The sequence below is a fragment of the Dendrobates tinctorius genome, unplaced genomic scaffold (assembly GCF_039654945.1).
Source record: "Dendrobates tinctorius isolate UK_male_01 unplaced genomic scaffold, ASM3965494v1 ptg000022l, whole genome shotgun sequence".
In the NCBI taxonomy this organism is placed as follows: domain Eukaryota; kingdom Metazoa; phylum Chordata; class Amphibia; order Anura; family Dendrobatidae; genus Dendrobates; species Dendrobates tinctorius.
This window is the reverse complement of record NW_027361690.1, coordinates 27179877-27198957: the sequence shown is the minus strand read 5'-3', so window position 1 is coordinate 27198957 and position 19081 is coordinate 27179877. Positions and strand designations below refer to the sequence as shown.

Sequence of the window (19081 nt, the reverse complement as noted above, 5' to 3'; positions counted from 1 at the left end):
TCTCCAATATTTTTATTAATTAGATTCTTTCGTCTTTGTTCTTCCTTTCCACTTCTAATAGCAGAGTTCTCAATAGCATTTGTCAGGTGTATGGCTTTTTCTGGTCTTTTGCTTCCCTTCCCATGTTGTTCTAGTTTAAAGCTCTCCTTACAAGTGTAACAAGGCGACTTCCAAATACATGCTTTCCAGTCTTCATAAGGTGCACCCCATCTCTAGCAAGTAGTCCATCGTATAAGTAGTTCACTCCGTGATCCAGAAATCCAAATCGTTGCTGACGGCACCATCGACGTAGCCAGTTGTTCACCTGCAGAATCTTATTCCACCTCCTTGTTCCATGGCCATCCATTTTATACAACACTCCAGTGTTCCGAATGGTCATTGTCCGGACGCGTTTTCAGGCCATCCACAAATTCCTGCATTATAACAGTAATGCACAGTGTCCCGCACGAGATGACCCCAACTTTGTCCGTCTGTTCAAAGTTCGGCCGGTCATCGAACACTTGAACAAAAAGTTATCTGAAGTGTACGTGCCCCAAAGGGACATCTGCGTGGATGAGTCCTTGGTCCATTTTAAGGGCAGGCTCAGATTCCGTCAATACCTGCCCAGTAAGGGGGCCAGGTATGGAATCAAACTCTATAAGCTGTGTGAGAGTACCTCAGGGTACACCCACAGGTTTAGAGTGTACGAAGGAAAGGACACCAGGATTGAACCCCCTGAGTGTCCTGTCCTGGGAGTGAGTAGGAAAATTGTGTGGGATTTGGTGCACCCACTGCTGAATAAAGGTTATCACCTCTACATTGATAATTTTTATACCAGCGCCCCACTCTACAAATCCCTCTCTGCGCGAGGTACCGCAGCTTGCGGTACTGTCCGCAAAAAATCAGAGAGGCCTCCCGAAGACGCTACTTGGGCAGATGCTCCGAAAAGGTGAGAGCAGGGCCCAATGTAGCGACCACCTACTGGTGGTCAAGTACAAGGACAAGAGGGATGTCCTTCTCTTGACCACCATACACGGTGATGGCAGCACCCTCAGCACTGTACGGGGTACCTCTGCACAGGTCAGCAAACCTGAATGTGTGCTGGGGTACAATAAAAACATGGGGGGCGTTGATCACTCCGATCAACTCCTCCAACCGTACAATGCTTTGAGAAAGGCCAAGGTGTGGTACAAAAAGCTGGCCGTGCACATCGTCCAATTGGCAATGCTCAACGCATTCCTGCTGTCACAATGTGCAGGCCACACAGATACGTCGTACCTTGAGTTCCAGGAGGTAGTGCTTAAGGCCCTGATGTTTGGCACTCTGGAAGAAGCGGGCCCCAGAACTTCCGGAACTGAAGGTGCTCGTATAGTACCAGGTCAGCATTTCCCGGGGGAGGTCCCGCAAACTGCAAAAAGAGGTAAATCGCAAAAAAGGTGCCAAGTGTGTTACAAAAATGGAATACGCAAGGACACCATTTATCAATGCGACACCTGCCCCGAAAAACCAGGCCTGTGTATGAAGGATTGCTTCAAATTGTACCACATCTCAATGCACTACTAAATTACTTTACCGGAAATATTAGATTAGTTGGGGCACATCTAGATAAGTTCCTTGGGGGTCTATTTTCCAAAGCAATATCACTTGTGGGTTTTTTTACTGTTTAGGCACATCAGGGGCTCTGCAAATGAAAAATGACGCCCGCAGACCATTCCATCTAAGTCTGCATTCCAAAACGTCACTCCTTTCCGATCCCCGACGCGTGCCTAAACAGTTTTTTCCCACATATGGGGACCAGCGTACTCAGGACAAATTGGACAACAACTTTTGGGGTTCAATTTCTCCTGTTACCCTTGGGAAAATTAAAAATTGGGAACTAAATGTGTGGGCACAAAATAGGATTTTTTATTTTCACGCCTGGGCAGTATAAACTTTAGTGAAACACTTGGGGGTTCAAAGTTCTCACCACATATCTAGATAAGTTCCTTAGGGGGTCTAGTTTCCAAAATGGGGTCACTTGTGGGGGGTTTCCACTGTTTGGGCACATCGGGGGCTTGTCAAACGCAACATGGCGTCCAATCTCAATTCCAGCCAATTTTAGGTTGAAAAAGTCAAACAGCGCTGCTTCCCTTTCGAGCCCTGCCGTGCGCCAAAACAGTGCCCCCCCCACATATAGGGTATCAGTGTACTCAGGACAATTTGGAAAACAGCTTTTGGGGTCCAATTTCTCCTGTTACCTTTGGGAGAATAAAAAATTGGGGACTAAATGATCATGTTTGTGGAAAAAATATGATTTTTTATTTTCACGCCCAGGCGTTATAAACTCCAGTGAATCCCTTGGGGGTTCAAATTGCTCACCACACATCTAGATAAGTTCCTTAGGGGGTCTAGTTTCCAAACTGGGGTCAATTGTGGGGGGTTTACACTGTTTAGGCACATCGGGGGCTCGTCAAATGCAACATGGCGTCCGATCTCAATTCCAGCCAATTTTAGGTTGAAAAAGTCAAACGGCGCTCCTTCCCTTCCAAGCCCTGCCGTGCTCCCAAACAGTGGTTCCCTCCACATATAGGGTATCAGCGTACTCAGGACAAATTGGACAACAACTTTTATGGTCCAATTTCACCTATTACCCTTGGGAAAATAAAAAAATTGTTGCTAACAGACCATTTTTTTGATTAAAAAGTTGAAGGTTAATTTTTTCCTTCCATGTTGCTTCTGCTCCTGTGAAGCACCTGAAGGGTTAATAATCTTGAATTTAGTTTTGAGTAGCTTGAGGGGTGCAGTTTTTAGAATGGTGTCACTTTTGGGTATTTTCTGCCATATAGACCCCTCAAAGTGACTTCAAATGTGAGGTAGTCCCTAAAAAAAATGGTTTTGTATATTTTGTTGTAAAAATGAGAAATCGCTGGTCAACTTTTAACCCTTATAACTTCCTAACAAAAATGCTGATGTAAAGCAGACATGTGGGAAATGTTATTTAGTAAGTATTTTTTGTGACATATTTCTCTGACATAAGGGCATAAAAATTAAAAGTTTGAAATTGCAAAATTTTAAAAAAATTTTCATAAATAAACGCAACTTATATCAAAGAAATTCTACCACTAACATGAAGTAAAATATGTCACGAAAAAAGAGTCTCAGAATCAGCAGGATCCGTTAAAGCGTTCCAGCACCTCATAAAGTGACAGTGGTCAGAATTGTAAAAATTAGCCTGGTCATTAAGCTGCAAAATGGCTCTGTCACTAAGGGGTTATTTACAAAACAGGTGAGTTCCAGCAGGATCCACAGGAAATCTTGTTCACTTAAAAAATAACTTTTATTGATTATCATAAAAATATGAACAAATATGATGTTCAATGCAAAAATAGCACTAGCAGCACAACACATGTAGCAGCATAATCCTACGCATTTCGACTCTAGGTATAAATCATGGTATAAAGGTAAAGGCATTGTTCACATTTAAATAGTATACTTCCCATTCCAATCAGGTGTTATAATCATGACGAGTGTTTCAGGTTCAAGAAATAAACCAAATAGCTGCATATGGACACAAAATCATTAAAACAAAAACATCCTTTGGCAAAGACACTGATAAAAACATATATTACATCCAAGAAAAATCCCAGAATGATATAAATTCACAATAGGAGACAATAATTTGAAAAATGTAAGCGGATTTTTATTTTTCTCCTCCTTTAGTATTGTAAGATCAAATCTTGTCTCTGATTTAAACCATTTGGTATTCTTATTTCCAGAGTGAATATCCAGAAAGATTCTCTGTTTAAAAGTTTGCGTTTATGATCACCACCCCTATAGGGGCGATAAACTTTGTCAATAGCACAAAATTTTGATCCGCTTACATCTCCCTTTTGAAATCTAGCAAAATGTCGGATCCTAGTTTTTAGCGCACAAGTGGTGCAGCCAACATACTGCAATTTACACAAAAACACATTCTACAAGATAAATCACATAATTATCATGACAATGGGTATTCGCGATACCTATAGATTCCCATCTATTTTAGGACTGCCGAACCCACTAAATGATGACTCGCACACCTTTATTGGATAAATTGGCCACAGCAGCCTTTTATTAACATTTTAACAAAACATTTACAAAACAATGTTCCCAAAGGAGGGGCGGTCCTCGAGGCCCCAAAATTGTAACTGCCACATGTCGATGACCCCATAAACCTTGTCCCCAGTACGAGTTCTGCCTCTAGCCGTGAAGCACCAGCTCAGAGACCCTAATAGACTCAACCGAACAATATCCGCCCGAAATACCCGTGTATTTCCGCTTCTGTTCCTCAGTGTGACCATTATGTTCCGTTCCACATTAATCCGCCCAAGGGGGAGTACAGGACCTTACAGATCCCCCCCCTCCAAACCTCCGTTTCCTGGCACCACCAACCTCGAGGACCACTCCCGCCACGCCGAGCTGCCATGACAAATATATACATAAATACAAAACATTTGTTAGGAATTCGGAGTTCTTAACCCATTACACACTCCATATCTATGGATCCTGTAGACAATTCCACCATAACCCCATAAACATGGGTGGGTGGGAGCTTGTTCCTACTGTGATAGGGCACCCAAAATGCTTGCCCTACTAAGATGGCAACACCCTCTTATAGTCCCCCCCAACTCCCTCATGTGACCCCTCCTACACCTCCGAAGCCCCGTCCCTTTGTTGTTGTTCAAAACCTTTAACCCTTTCCTTACCAAACCCCTTACATGTCACCTTCCTATAGTTCCCCTCAACCCTGTCATGTCGTCCTCCCTTTGATGGCCTGTGGCCCAGTACGGCCTCACTTGACAATGGGTATTCGTGATACCTATACATTCCTCCCCATCTACTTTAGGACTGCTGAACCCACTAAATGATGACTCGCACACCTTTATTGGATAAATTGGCCACAGCAGCCTTTTATTAACATTTTAACAAAACATTTACAAAACAATGTTCCCAAAGGAGGGGCGGTCCTCGAGGCCCCAAAATTGTAACTGCCACATGTCAATGACCCCATAAACCTTGTCCCCAGTACGAGTCCTGCCTCTAGCCGTGAAGCACCAGGTTAGAGACCCTAATAGACTCAACCAGACAATATCCGCCCGAAATACCTGTGTATTTCCGCTTCTGTTTCTCAGTGTGACCATTATGTTCCGTTCCACATTAATCCACCCAAGGGGGAGTCCAGGACCTTACAGATCCCCCCTCCAAACCACCGTTTCCTGGCACCACCAACCTCGAGGACCACTCCCGCCACGCCACCAACACAAATGTTCTGACCCCTCAAACATTTGTGTCCCGCCACACATTCAAGCATTTCTCTATGCCCTCTAGAATTGACAAACACCATAAATCCAATCCGATCGCATTCAGATGGATCCCATCTTTCCTCCAATAATCCCCATCCCCCGATTCCAAATCCATGTGGCGCACCACTATCGCCCCATTCCTTGCCATAAAACAGGACACTGCGATTTACCTTTATCCTAGCTTTATTCACCCCTCGGACTGATCTCGCCCCGCGCCACACCTTCGTAGAGACGATGTCCGACCAGACCACCAGAAGCTTGGGAAACATGGACCACAGCCTCAACATGTCAAATTCAATATCCCTTATTAAGTCCCTGCATTGACGCTTCCCCAAATCGTTCTCCCCCAAATGGATTAGCAGCACCTCCGGAGTCCGATCTAAGCGAACGAACCAATGAAACTCGGGTAATAGTTGCTTCCACACCATACCCCGTTTACCGATCCATCTCAAGATTGCTAAAGTCCTTGGCACGCCAAGCTGCCTCCCATCTGGACGAACGTCAGCTCTCATCGCTGCCCAGAATACAAAAGACTGACCCATTATCCACACGAGCAGCTGTCTCGACTCTGAAACAAATAAGAAAACAAAACACCATAACCACAATAAGAAGACCTTGTGGACAAACACTAGACCAAATTAGGGCGTACATATGAACGAAACCTCACCGATTCCCACCGACCAATCCATCTTACCATGTCCTCACCCAATCCCCTCCTTTGCGGCCTCCGTAGCCGCCCCAATCCGAAATGAATGACCATTGTACTCCTTTGCTGGCAAGCCCCCTCTTTCCAAACACCGCCTGAATATCGTTACGAACTGAAAACGAGACAGGAATGAGCCATCTCCATGAACTAACAACGGGTCCGTAAACGATCTCCCTCCTGTTCCGAAATTCCTCATGCAACTCACCGGGCATAACGGAGACCCACTCACCTCAAAAAGTACCACCTTACAACCCTTGCCATCCCTATCTGTCTTAGAAGACCGCAGAATTATTTCTAACCGATCCCCAAACATGTCCACATCCTGTCTAAGCAGCCCCCCTTTTTTAAAACGGGAAGGGCTCACCAATTCCCCCAACCGAAAGGCCCCAAAGAATGCCAAAGAGAATGCCAATTTAAACAAAACCACCTCCTCCAACGATGCACATATGTCCTTCAAATGCTCGCCCAAAACTAACAGTACTTCATAGGATACCGGACGTCTCCAGTCCGAAACCCTCCAGTTTTTTCTCCATCCCTTAACTGCTTGCAAAACCAAGAATGACTTAGTTAAATCCCGCAACCCCCTAAGCTTAAAGCCGAAAGCCAATCCCGACAAAAAATTATTAAGCTTCGGAACCGACCAACCTGACTCCCAACTATGACCCAATAACAATAGTAACTTGCTCTCATCCTCTAAGCCCCCGCCTAACTGCAGCTTCCAATCTTCCCAAACACGCCAAGTTTTTGAATAGTGAGCCCATGTTCCCGTTGCCAACGACCTGGAAAACAATTCTCTTACTGCCCTGACAGAAGGCTCCATAATTCCTCTGGGCAAGCCAACCCTGTGGATTCCGCTTGTGGCGCCAGTTCTCGAAATCGATCCCACTGCGAACAAAAAAGAGCTTCAAGAATAGGGTACATTCCTTTAGGTCTGGGTCTCGGCCGTAACCCAGAGGTTGCAACTCAAACCTACCTACACCAAGTGCTGCAAAACCCTGACCACGATCTGATCGGGAGATGACAACGAATTTATGGTCTTTACGGCTCCCAACGACTCGCAATGGAAACAAATTTTTTTGTCACGTACCAACTTTCCCCATAATGATAGAGCCACAACCATCGGAAAAATTTCACGCACGACCTGATTGGCCAACAACTCCGATGGCCATCGTTCCACCAACCACATACCGCGAAAAAACATGCAAAAACCTTGATTGCCGGATGAAATTAGCATACCCAGTCATTCAGCCGACACCACTGGTGCAATCCAAATCGACTTCCCGTTGTAAGATTCCAAGAAAAGCGCCCAAACTCTTAGTTCGCCCTTCAACTCCTTTCTCAGCCGTGTAAAATGCGATGGCGATGTAATCCCAACTGTAGCCAAAGAAAGCCTCCTGCAAAAGGCTCTCCCCATTGGCATAATCCGACAAGCAAAATTAAGCTTGCCAAGCAGCGATTGAACCTCTCTCAACGTTGCCTTCTTCAAACCACATATTCGGTTTACCGTAGCCCTCATATCCATTGCCATGGAGTCAATCTCGATCCCTAAAAAACTCAACGACGTGACTGGGCCCACGGTTTCTTCAGCTGCCAATGGGACTCCAAATTTTTTTGCCACGCTCTCCATGGTGTGAAGCAAAACAGAACACGCATTTGACTGCGCCGAACCCATAAACAAAAAGTCATCCAAGTAATGAATACAGGAGCTAAGACCGGACACTTCCTTATCTGGCCATTCCAAAAATGTGCTAAACGTCTCAAAATACGCACATGACAATGAACACCCCATTGGCAAACAACGATCAACGTAAAACCCCCCGTTCCAAAAACACCCCAACAAATGCATGCTGTCCGGGTGGACCGGTAGCAAGCGAAAAGCCGCTTCAATGTCCGTCTTTGCCAACTGAGCTCCTTGGCCACACTCCCTGACCCAAGTCAACGCCAAATCAAATGATGTATACGAAACTGAACACATCTGCGGGTCGATCCCATTGTTAACTGACAAACCCCTTGGGAATGAGAGGTGATGTATCAACCTGAACTTGTTCGGCTCTTTTTTAGGCACTATCCCCAATGGTGAAACTCTCAAATTATCCACAGGCGGGGATCTAAATGGCCCAGCCATTCTCCCCAATGCCACTTCTTTATTCAATTTTTCCATGACCACTTCAGAGAACAACTTCACCACAACATCCACAAAGGGGATCCGAAACCCGTCCCTAAAACCATCCCGTAACAATACCGCTGCATCCTTATCCTGGTACTTATTTAGATACCGCTCCATCTCTGACAATCGCACTTGAGTCACCCCTTTTTTCAAATCCGTCAGACCCTCTCTGTTTCCCACCCCTAAAGCACTTTGCTGCCCCGTGACTGCCTCCACATGAAGAACATTCATGTTTGAACTTACATTTTGTCCCGAATTTACATGCACCATCGTTAAAGGAGAAGCACAGTCCCTTTTGCAACACCACCGAGTGCCCTGACTGCCCCGAACCTCCGGTGCCCCCGGAAAAAAGCTGCGTTCCTTGTCCTGATTTGACCGGGGCCGTTACTCTCATCCATAATGCTATATCTTTGTGGTCCCAGCGGATGCTAGGTCTAACTACCTTCGGCTGGCGGAATTGTTCATCATAGCTAAGCCAACCCTGACCCCCATACACTCTATAAGCCTCGCCAATAGCATCCATGTAACAAAAAAGGGGTGAGCAACTTTCCGGTGATTTTTCCCCAATCACGCTAGCTAGTATAGCGAATGCCTGTAACCAGTTTGAAAATGTTCGGGGGATGAGCCGAAACCTCCTTTTTTTCTCATCCTCTTTTTTTGAGTCATCCCTCCGAACCCTATCTAAATTAAAGATTAAATTAAAAATTTCCACGTACTCCCCCTTCCATATCCTTTCCCTAACCTCTTGTTTCAAGTGCGCCCACAAAGGCCCTTCAAAACAAACGTACACTTCCCCTTTCGCGGCGTCATCTAAGCGCACAGCGTCATCTTTTTCCTTCTCCCCCTTCACCTAAAGCTCCTCGTCCCACTGACTCGTCCCCCACCAGTGCTTCCCGCACTTCTGTGCCTGGTATTGGCCCTAATGAGCCTGGTGGACCATTACTCCCCGATAACGGACCCGGTGGAATTCTACTCTCCAGTGACCCACTATCCCTCGTTGACCCTACCCAAGCTGACAGTGGCGACGGCTCCCCCTGACCTGTCCCCACATCCCATGACCTAACCAAATCTCTCAAACCTTGAAAAAACAACCCCATGCCGGCACTAGCCCCCCCCCGCCGACAATTCCCCACGTGCATTTACATCAGAGGCTAATGACGGCTGTAAGTAATTTACGGAGTTCCTCTCACCTAGCTGCCTGGGTGCTGTGTCCCCAGCGGCCGCCGATCCAGGGTCCTGATGTCCTTGGTGCGTGCTTGAAGATCTTCTGCTTCTGGCAATAGCTTCCGACGGAGCTCCATGCAGCCGGCCCGGATTGACTGCTGCGTCCATCGTGGGCATCATGCGCTGACGTGACCCGTCCTGTCCCCCTGACAGCGCCAGGTATGTAGTATATTGCTCGTGGGCCATGTAACCCATCACCCCCCTCCCAGCTGCAGCATCCCCCCTTTCAGGCAGGAAACCCCTCTGGTACACCGCACCCCCACCCTCTCCCCCATCCCACGCAGGCATATCAGTTTGCCTGTCTCCCTGAATCACTGCAGCAGTAGCAGCAGCAGCCATATGGTGGGCGGGTGTAGCACTCTGCCACTCACCGGCTGCTCTGCGTTGTAGCTCCCGTGGCGCTGCATACCCCTCATTCAGCCGTGCAGCATCATGCACGCTGGTTTGTCCTACTGGCTCCGTGCTCCCGTCCCCAAGCGCAGCCGTCCCCTCGTTCAGCTGTGCAGCCTGGTGCACGCTGAGTGGTCCTGCTCCCTCTGCTCTCCTGTCTCCGCGCGCAGCTGCTGTGTGGGCGGGTCTTCCTCTCCTGCTCCCGGGTGAAGGCGCCATGGAAACCGGCCCCCGTGCTCCGACGATTCAGCCGAGCTGGACCCGTTCCTGGTTGGGCACCAGCTGCACCTGTTCCTGGCTCCCAAGCGGCCATAGACGCATGTGTGGAGGGGGAAGCCGACACCTCCCCCCGCTGCAGGTCCCGCCTCGACACAGGATTCCTCCCAGCCCTCGGTCCCCGTGCCCTAGGCCTGCGGCATGAGGCGCAAGCTGGGGGGTCCCCGGAGGGGCTCCTAACACGGCGCCGAACCCGGGGGGGTTACCTCTGGGCTGAGGCGCTCCGGAGGCCTAGCTCTCCGAGGCCGTCGCCCGTCGCCCTGGCCTTGTGGATGAGTGGTCCCCCCTTCCTGCAACAGGCCCTGTAGTGAAGCCTGCAGCCATCCTGCGCCCCTGGAGCTCGCAGCCGCTCTCAGCTGCTGAAGGATCGCTTCAACGTCCATGATGTAAGGTAGGATTTGAGCTTGTTCCTACTGTGATGGGGCACCCAAAATGGTTGCCCTACTAATATGGCGACACCCTCTTATAGTCCCCCCCAACTCACTCATGTGACAACTCCTACACCTCCGAAGCCCCGTCCCTTTGTTGTTGTTCAAAACCTTTAACCCTTTCCTTACCAAACCCCTTACATGTCACCTTCCTATAGTTGCCCTCAACCCTGTCATGTCGTCCTCCCTTTGATGGTCTGTGGCCCAGTACGGCCGCACTTTACAATTAATGAAATCACAAATGTGGTATATATTAGAATTGTGTACAGATTGAAATTTATCAGTCTTATTAACATGATGACACGCAATACATCGTTTTGCCCCGCATCCAAAAATAACCCTGAATATTTAACCACTTTTTTTCCCCCTTAACCCCTTAACCCCCAAGGGTGGTTTGCACGTTCATGACCAGGCCAATTTTTACAATTCTAACCACTGTCCCTTTATGAGGTAATAACTCTGAAACGCTTTGATGGATGCTGGTGATTCTGACATTATTTTCTCGTGACATATTGTACTTCATGTTAGTGGTAAAATTTCATTCAAATAACTTGCATTTATTTGTGAAAAAAACGGAAATTTGGCGAAAATTTTTAAAATTTTGCAATTTTCCAACTTTGAATTTTTATACCCTTAAATCACAGAGATACGGCACACAAAAAACTTAATAAGTAACATTTCCCACACGTTTACTTTACATCAGCACAATTTTGGAACCCAAATTTTTTTTTGTTAGGAAGTTATAAGGGTTAAAAGTTGACCAGCGATTTCTCATTTTGGCAACACCATTTTATTTTTATGGACCACATCACATTTGAAGCCACTTTGAGGGGTCTATATGATAGAAAATACCCAAAAGTGACACCATTCTAAAAACTGCACCGCTTAAGGTGCTCAAAACCACATTCAAGAAGTTTAATAACCCTTCAGGTGCGTCACAGGAATTTTTTGAATATTTAAAAAAATGAACATTTAACTTTTTTCACAAAAAAAATACTTCAGATTCAATTTTTTTTATTTTACCAAGGGTAACAGGAGAAGTTGGACTGCAAAAGGTATTGTGCAGTTTATCCTGAGTACGCTGATACCTGATATGTGGTGGGGAACCACTGTTTCGGCGCATGGCAGAGCTCAGAAGGGAAGGATCGCCGTTTGACTTTTTCAATGCAAAATTGGCTGGAATTCAGATCGGACGCCATGTCACGTTTGGAGAGCCCCTGATGTACCTAAACAGTGGAAACCCCACACAAGTGACCCCATTTTGGAAACTAGACCCCCCAAGGAACTTGTCTAGATATGTGGTGAGAACTTTGAACCCACAAGGGCTTCACAGAAGTTTATAACGTACAGCAGTACAATTAAAAAATCATATTTTTTCCGCAAAAATGATCTTTTCACCCCCAATTTTTATTTTTCCAAGGGTAACAGGACCTAAAAGTTATTGTGCAATTTGTCCTGAGTATGCTGATACCCCATATGTGCGTGTAAATGACTATTTGGGTGCATGGCAGAGCTCGGAAGGGAAGCAGCGCCATTTGACGTTTTTGGCTGGAATTGAGATCGGACACCATGTCGCGTTTGGAAAGCCCCTGATATACCAAAACAGTGAAAACCCCCAACAAATGACACCATTTTGGAAACTAGACCCCCCAAGGAACTTATCTAGATGTGTGGTGAGCACTTTGAACCCCCCTGTGCTTCACAGAAGTTTATAACGCCCGGGCGTGAAATGAAAAAAAATCGTATTTTTTCCACAAGCATGATTGTTTAGTCACCAATTTTTTTATTTTCCCAAGGGTACCAGGAGAAATTGGACCGCAAAAGTTGTTGTCCAATTTGTCCTGAGTATGCTGATACCCCATATGTGGGAGAAAACTACTGTATGGACACACGTCAGGGCTCGGAAGGGAAGTAGTGACGTTTTGGAATGCAGACTTTGATGGAATGGTCTGCGGGTGTCATGTTGCATTTGGAGAGCCCCTGATGTACCTAAACAGTGGAAACCCCCACAAGTGACCCCATTTTGGAAACTAGACCCCCTAAGGAACTTATGTAGATGTGTGGTGAGCACTTTGAACCCCCCCAGTGCTTCACAGAAGTTTATAACGACCGGGCGTGAAAATAAAAAAATCATATTATTTCAACAAACATGATCTTTTAGTCCCCATTTTTTTTATTTTCCTAAGGGTAACAGGAGAAATCGGACCCCAAAAGTTGTTGTCCAATTTGTCCTGAGTACGCTGATACCCCATATGTGGGAGAAAACTACTGTATGGGCACACGTCGGGGCTCGAAAGGGAAGAAGTGATGTTTTGGAATGCAGACTTTGATGGAATGCTCTGCGGGTGTCATGTTGCATTTGGAGAGCCCCTAATGTACCTAAACAGTGGAAACTCCCCCACAAATAACACCATTTTGGAAACTAGACCCCCTAAGAAACTTATCTAGATGTGTGGTGAGCACTTTGAACCCCCAAGGGCTTCACAGAAGTTTATAACACCCGGGCGTGAAAATAAAAAAATGTATTTTTTCCACAAATCTGATAATTTAGTCCCAAATTTTTTTATTCTCCCAAGGGTAACAGGAGAAATTGGACCCCAAAAGTTGTTGTCCAATTTGTCCTGAGTACGTTGATACCTCATATGTGGGAGAAAACTATTGTATGGGCACACGTCGGGGCTTGGAAGGGAAGTAGTGACGTTTTGGAATGCAGACTTTGATGGAATGGTCTGCGGGTGTCATGTGCGTTTGGAGAGCCCCTGATGTACCTAAACTATTGAAACTCCCCACAAGTGACCCCATTTTGGAAACTAGACCCCCCAAGGAACTTATCTAGATGTGTGGTGAGCACTTTGAACCCCCAAGTGCTTCACAGAAGTTTATAACGCCCGGGTGTGAATATAAAAAAATCATTGTTTTCCACAAAAATGATATTTTTGACCCCAATTTTTTATTTTCCTAAGGGTAACAGGAGAAATTGGACCCCAAAAGTTGTTTTGCAATTTGTCCTGAGTAGGCTGATACCCCATATGTGGGGGTAAAACACTGTTTGGGCACATGGCAGAGATTGGAAGGGAAGGAGCGCCGTTTGACTTTTTCAACGCAGAATTGGCTGGAATTGAGATCAGATGCCATGTTGCGTTTGGAGAGCACCTGATGTGCCCAAACAGTGGAAACCCCCCCAATTATAACTCCAACCCTAACCCCAACCTTAACCCTAATCTCAGCCCTAACCCTAGCCCTAACCCTAGCCCTAACGGGAAAATGGAAATAAATACTGTTACAGAACCACTCAGCACCCAGGATATATTGTGCAGTTATATGTATATAATAGGTTCCATGTGAGATGCATGTCCCTAATGTATCAGCAGTGTCCGCCCTCCCCCTACCTTTGTAATTCCCATAGTAAACATCCGCAGGCTCCGGCCACCTACGGCTTTTGTAATGCATGTCTGGCCTGACGCTTGTCTATTGGCCGGCCCTCTGTATCTGTGTGATATATTCTGTGTCCTGTGAGTAAAGTGTTGTCAGACTGGAAACACATGGAGAAGCAGTGATCTTTTATATGCGCCCATGCACTCAGATGAATTCCAGCCAGCGTCCTTCATTCAGACTCCAGCCAACGCAGAGCGGACCTCCGAAAACACGGGGTGGTACTGAAAGAGGTACCCCAGCTTGGTAGACCCCGTTACACTGGTGGCAGCGGCGGGATATGATACCCCTTCTACAGGAGGAAAGTAATTAATGGAAAACAACTACCAGAAGTTAAAGAGTACTACATTAAAGGATCTGGTGGAAGCCCGAGGGTTGATCGCCAGCAACAAAACAAAAGCGGATTTGATAGCAGCCATCATAGAACACGACAGTGCAGCGCCCCCCAATGTGAACGTGGAGGAGACCGAATTCCAGAAGGAGGTAAAGAACAGACTGGCATTCTATGGCCCAAACCCTGCAGTAGAGATCATACGAGAGGTGATGGCTGATGTGCGTACTGATCTGAAGGAAAAGATGGCTGAGCGGACCAGGATAGAGCTAGCCAAGATGGAGATGGCAGAGCGGAGAGAGAAGAGTCAGATAGTCCCTGGGCATCCGCCGTAGTGTTAGTGCCCAAGAAGGATGGGACTACACGGTTTTGTGTAGACTATCGTAAGCTCAATGAGAAAACTGTGACGGATGCATATCCCATGCCGCGTGTGGATGAGTTGTTAGACCGGCTGGCGGGGGCAAAGTATTTGACCACCATTGATCTATGCAAAGGCTACTGGCTGATTCCCCTTAGTCCTGATGCTATTCCCAAGTTGAAATTTGTCACCCTGTTCGGCTTATTCCAGTTTCAAGTTATGCCATTCAGGATGAAGAATGCCCCGGCGACCTTCCAAAGGCTGGCTGACCGGCTTCTGGATGGTCTCCAGGACTATGCTTGTGCCTACCTGGACGACATCGCCATCTACAGTGCGACATGGGAAGAGCATCTAAATCACCTAGAGACAGTATTGGACAGGATCCACCAGGCCGGAAACACCCTGAACGCAAACAAGTGTCAAGTGGGCAAAGCAGAGGTTCAGTATTTAGGGCATTGGCTGGGAAGTGGGAAACAGCGACCAGAACCAGCCAAGATTGAGGCCATAGCCAAATGGCCCATCCCACGCACTAAAACCCAGGTCATGGCATTTCTAGGGACAGCGGGGTATTACAGGAAATTCGTTCCCAATTACAGCAGCGTAGCCAAGCCCCTCACTGATTTGACCCGTAAGAACCAACCCCGCCAGGTAACCTGGACCTCAGAGTGTGAGGAAGCCTTCCACCAACTAATGGACGCCCTCACCAGTACCCCTGTATTGGCTGCACCCGATCCAACTAAACGTTTCCTGGTTCACACAGACGCTTCTATGTTTGGATTGGGGGCAGTACTGAGCCAAGTCGGGCCGGACGGCCAAGAACACCCGGTAGCTTACCTGAGTTGGAAATTACTGCCCCGTGAAGTAAGCAATGCGGCCATCGAGAAGGAGTGCCTGGCGGTAGTATGGGCACTCAAGAAGTTGCAACCATATTTGTATGGATGACAGTTTTCCCTCCTAACGGACCATAATCCCCTAGTCTGGCTTAATCGGGTCTCCGGAGACAACGCCAGATTGCTGCGGTGGAGTTTAGCCCTACAACCTCTGGACTTCACCATCCACCACAGACCCGGCAAACAAAAGGGTAACGCCGATGGACTAAGTCGACAAACGGAACTTGTACCAACCCCATAAACTTAGGTCATCCCCAAACCGATCCGTTGAGGATCAGACTGTGTATGCCGATCGCGTCGCTGAAAAGGGGAGCCGTGTTACAGAACCACTCAGCACCCAGGATATATTGTGCAGTTATATGTATATATAATAGGTTCCATGTGAGATGCTTGTCCCTAATGTATCAGCAGTGTCCGCCCTCCCCCCACCTTTGTAATTCCCACAGTAAACATCCGCAGGCTCCGGCCACCTGCGGCTTTTGTAATGCATGTCTGGCCTGACGCTTGTCTATTGGCCGGCCCTCTGTATCTGTGTGATATATTCTGTGTCCTGTGAGTAAAGTGTTGTCAGACTGGAAATACATGGAGAAGCAGTGATCTTTTATATGCACCCATGCACTCAGAGGAATTCCAGCCAGCGTCCTTCATTCAGACTCCAGCCAACGCAGAGCGGACCTCCGAAGACACGGGGTGGTACTGAAAGAGGTACCCTAGCTTGGTAGACCCCGTTACAAATACATTTTCTTTTAATTTCATTATTATTCCCTAACTAAGGGGGTGATAACAGGGGGTTTGATTTACTATTTATAGCGGGTTTTTATTTTTGGCAGCTGTCATACGCTAAAAGATGCTTTTTATTGTAAAAATAGTTTTTGCATCACCACACATTGAGAGCTATAATTTTTCCATATTTTGACCCACCGAGTCATTTGAGGTCTTATTTTTTGCGTGACTAGTTGACGTTTTTATTGGTATCATTTTCGGGCACGTGACATCTTTTGATCGCTTTTTATTCCGATTTTTGGGATGCAGAATGAACAAAAACCAGCGTTTCATGAATTTCTTTTGGGGGGTGCGTTTACACCGTTCCACCTGCGGTAAAATTGATAAAGCGGTTTTATTCTTCGGGTCAGTATGGTTACAGCGATACCTCATTTAGGTCTTTTTTTATGTTTTGGAGCTTTTATGCAATGAATACAATTTTATATAAAAAATAATTATTTTTGCATCGCTTTATTCTGCGAGCTATAACTTTTTTATTTTTTTGCTGATGATGCTGTATGGTGGCTCGTTTTTTGCGGGACAAGATGATGTTTTCTGCAGTATCATGGATATTTTTATGCATCTTTTTGATCGTGCGTTATTGCACTTTTTGTTTGGCGGTATGATAATAAACCATTATTTTTTGGTTAGTTTTTTATTTTTATTTTTTAAGGGGTTCGCCAAAGGGGTTATCTAGTGGGACAGTTTTATAGGGCGGGTCGTTACGGATGCGGCGATACCAAATATGTGTACTTGTATTGTTTTTTTGTTTTTTTTATTTCCAAAAAATGAATTTATTAGGGAATATTTTTTTTTTTAATTTATTTAGCGATTTTTTTAAAATTATTTTTACACCTTTTTTTTTAACTTTATTACATTGTCCCAGGGTGGACATAGCTGTCATGTGACAGATCGCTGATCTGTCACATCACAGATCACTGTGACAGATCAGCGATCTGTCACAGGCACTGCACAGGCTTTCCTCATGCCTGTGCTTTACAGGCACTGAGGAAGCCAGCTCCCTGCAGGCCCCCGAAGGTCCCCGTCGCCATCTTGGATTCGGGGACCTGCAGGGATGGAGCCCCCCGCAGCAGCACTGCACATTGCGCTGCTGTGGGGGGCTCAGGGAAGCAGAGGGAGCCCCCTCCCTGCCGATGCTTCCCTTTAACCCCCGGTACACCGCGATCGTGTTTGATCGCGGTGTGCAAGGGGTTAACGTGTCGGGGGCGGTCCGTGACCGCCCCTGACACAATGTGCCGGGTGTCAGCTGTGATAATCAGCTGACACTGGCCGCAATCAGCGGCGCTCACCATGTGGGCGCCGCTGATCGCTGTGACGTACTATCCCGTCCCTGGGAATTAAGTCCCAGGGCACATGGACGGGATAGTACGTCACATGACAGAAAGGGGTTAATTGTGATATGTGCTCTCCAAAAAGACTGGATGATAATAGGGACCCCAAAGTGGGGCTTTTTTAGCTACAAATCTAACATCACTACCCAGAATCTCTTTTAATTTCATATCTTGATTCATTGTTGGAAGATATTTTTTAATAATACTCACAATATTATTATACTGGGGACTATATTCTGTTGAAAAATTTATGCCTGAAAAATGATTTTTATTTTCATTTTTAGATTTACATAGTAAAGTCTTACAGTCAATATTATCTATTCTAGCTTTGGCCTTTCTCAAACACCAATCAGGGTATCCTCTATTAGATAATCTATTGAGAGTATTATTACATTCTTTTTCAAAAATTGTACCATCAGAACAATTGCGCTTTATTCTATTAGTTCCCCAAATCGTATATTGTATTTGACATGTGGTGGACGTCATGATTGAGATGCCAGAATGGTGTTGCTGGCTGTGGATTTCCTGAAGGGGGCAATATTGATCTCTTTCCTATCACAATTAACCTGTAGTTTTAAATCCAAAAAATTAATATCCCAATTATCAAAAAAATATGTAAATTTGAGGTTAAAATTATTGTGATTTATATAATCAACAAATGCCATTGCCTCTGATCGAGTACCCCCCATACAAAGAGCAGGTCATCTATAAATCTGCCAAATCATTTAATAGATTTACCAAAGGGATTGTCATCATTATAAAGAAAAAGTTCCTCCCATCTAGACATTATCAAATTGGCCAAAACCGGAAAGAATTTTGCCCCCATACTCACACCATTTCTTTGGAGGGAAAAACAGCCATCAAAACTAAAATAATTGTGAGTCAGAAGAAAATTAATGTCAGTTATCAAAATATCTTTACTGGCGGTATTATAGGAACTAAAGGTATCCAAATGATAGGATAAGCTTTCAATAGCAATATGGTGTGGAATTAAAGGATATAGTCCTATAACATCACATGCTAGCCAGCTAAAATTTTCTTCCCATACAAAATTGTTGAAAATACCTGCTACGAATTTAGTGTCCTTGATAAAACTAGGTGTATCAACTACAAGTGGTTGTTAATGGTGATCGACCCATGCCCCCAATTTCTCTCCCAAAGCACCTATACCAGCCACAATAGGTCTTAACGGTGGTGGAAAAATATTTTTGTGCACTTTGGGGAGGGCATGGTAAATTGGAATTATCGGGTTCTCTACATACATATAATCGGCTATTTTTTTGTTTATTACACCAGTAAATAATGCCTCCTGGATCAAATCATATAAAATTTGGTTGTAATCCTTTGTGGGATCTTTTGTTAATTCCACATAGTTATCAATATTTTCCAAATCTTTTAGGACAAGTTTTTTATATAGACCTGCATTTAGCAGCACAATAGTCCCACCCTTATCCGCCTGGCGGAC

The 19081-nt window shown here is 45.7% G+C and overlaps 1 pseudogene; it reads right to left on the bottom strand.

The window, feature by feature from the left end:
• Positions 1 to 5928: 5928 nt before the first annotated feature.
• On the bottom strand, positions 5929 to 9505 carry LOC141084019 (uncharacterized; annotated as a pseudogene).
• Positions 9506 to 19081: the final 9576 nt, after the last annotated feature.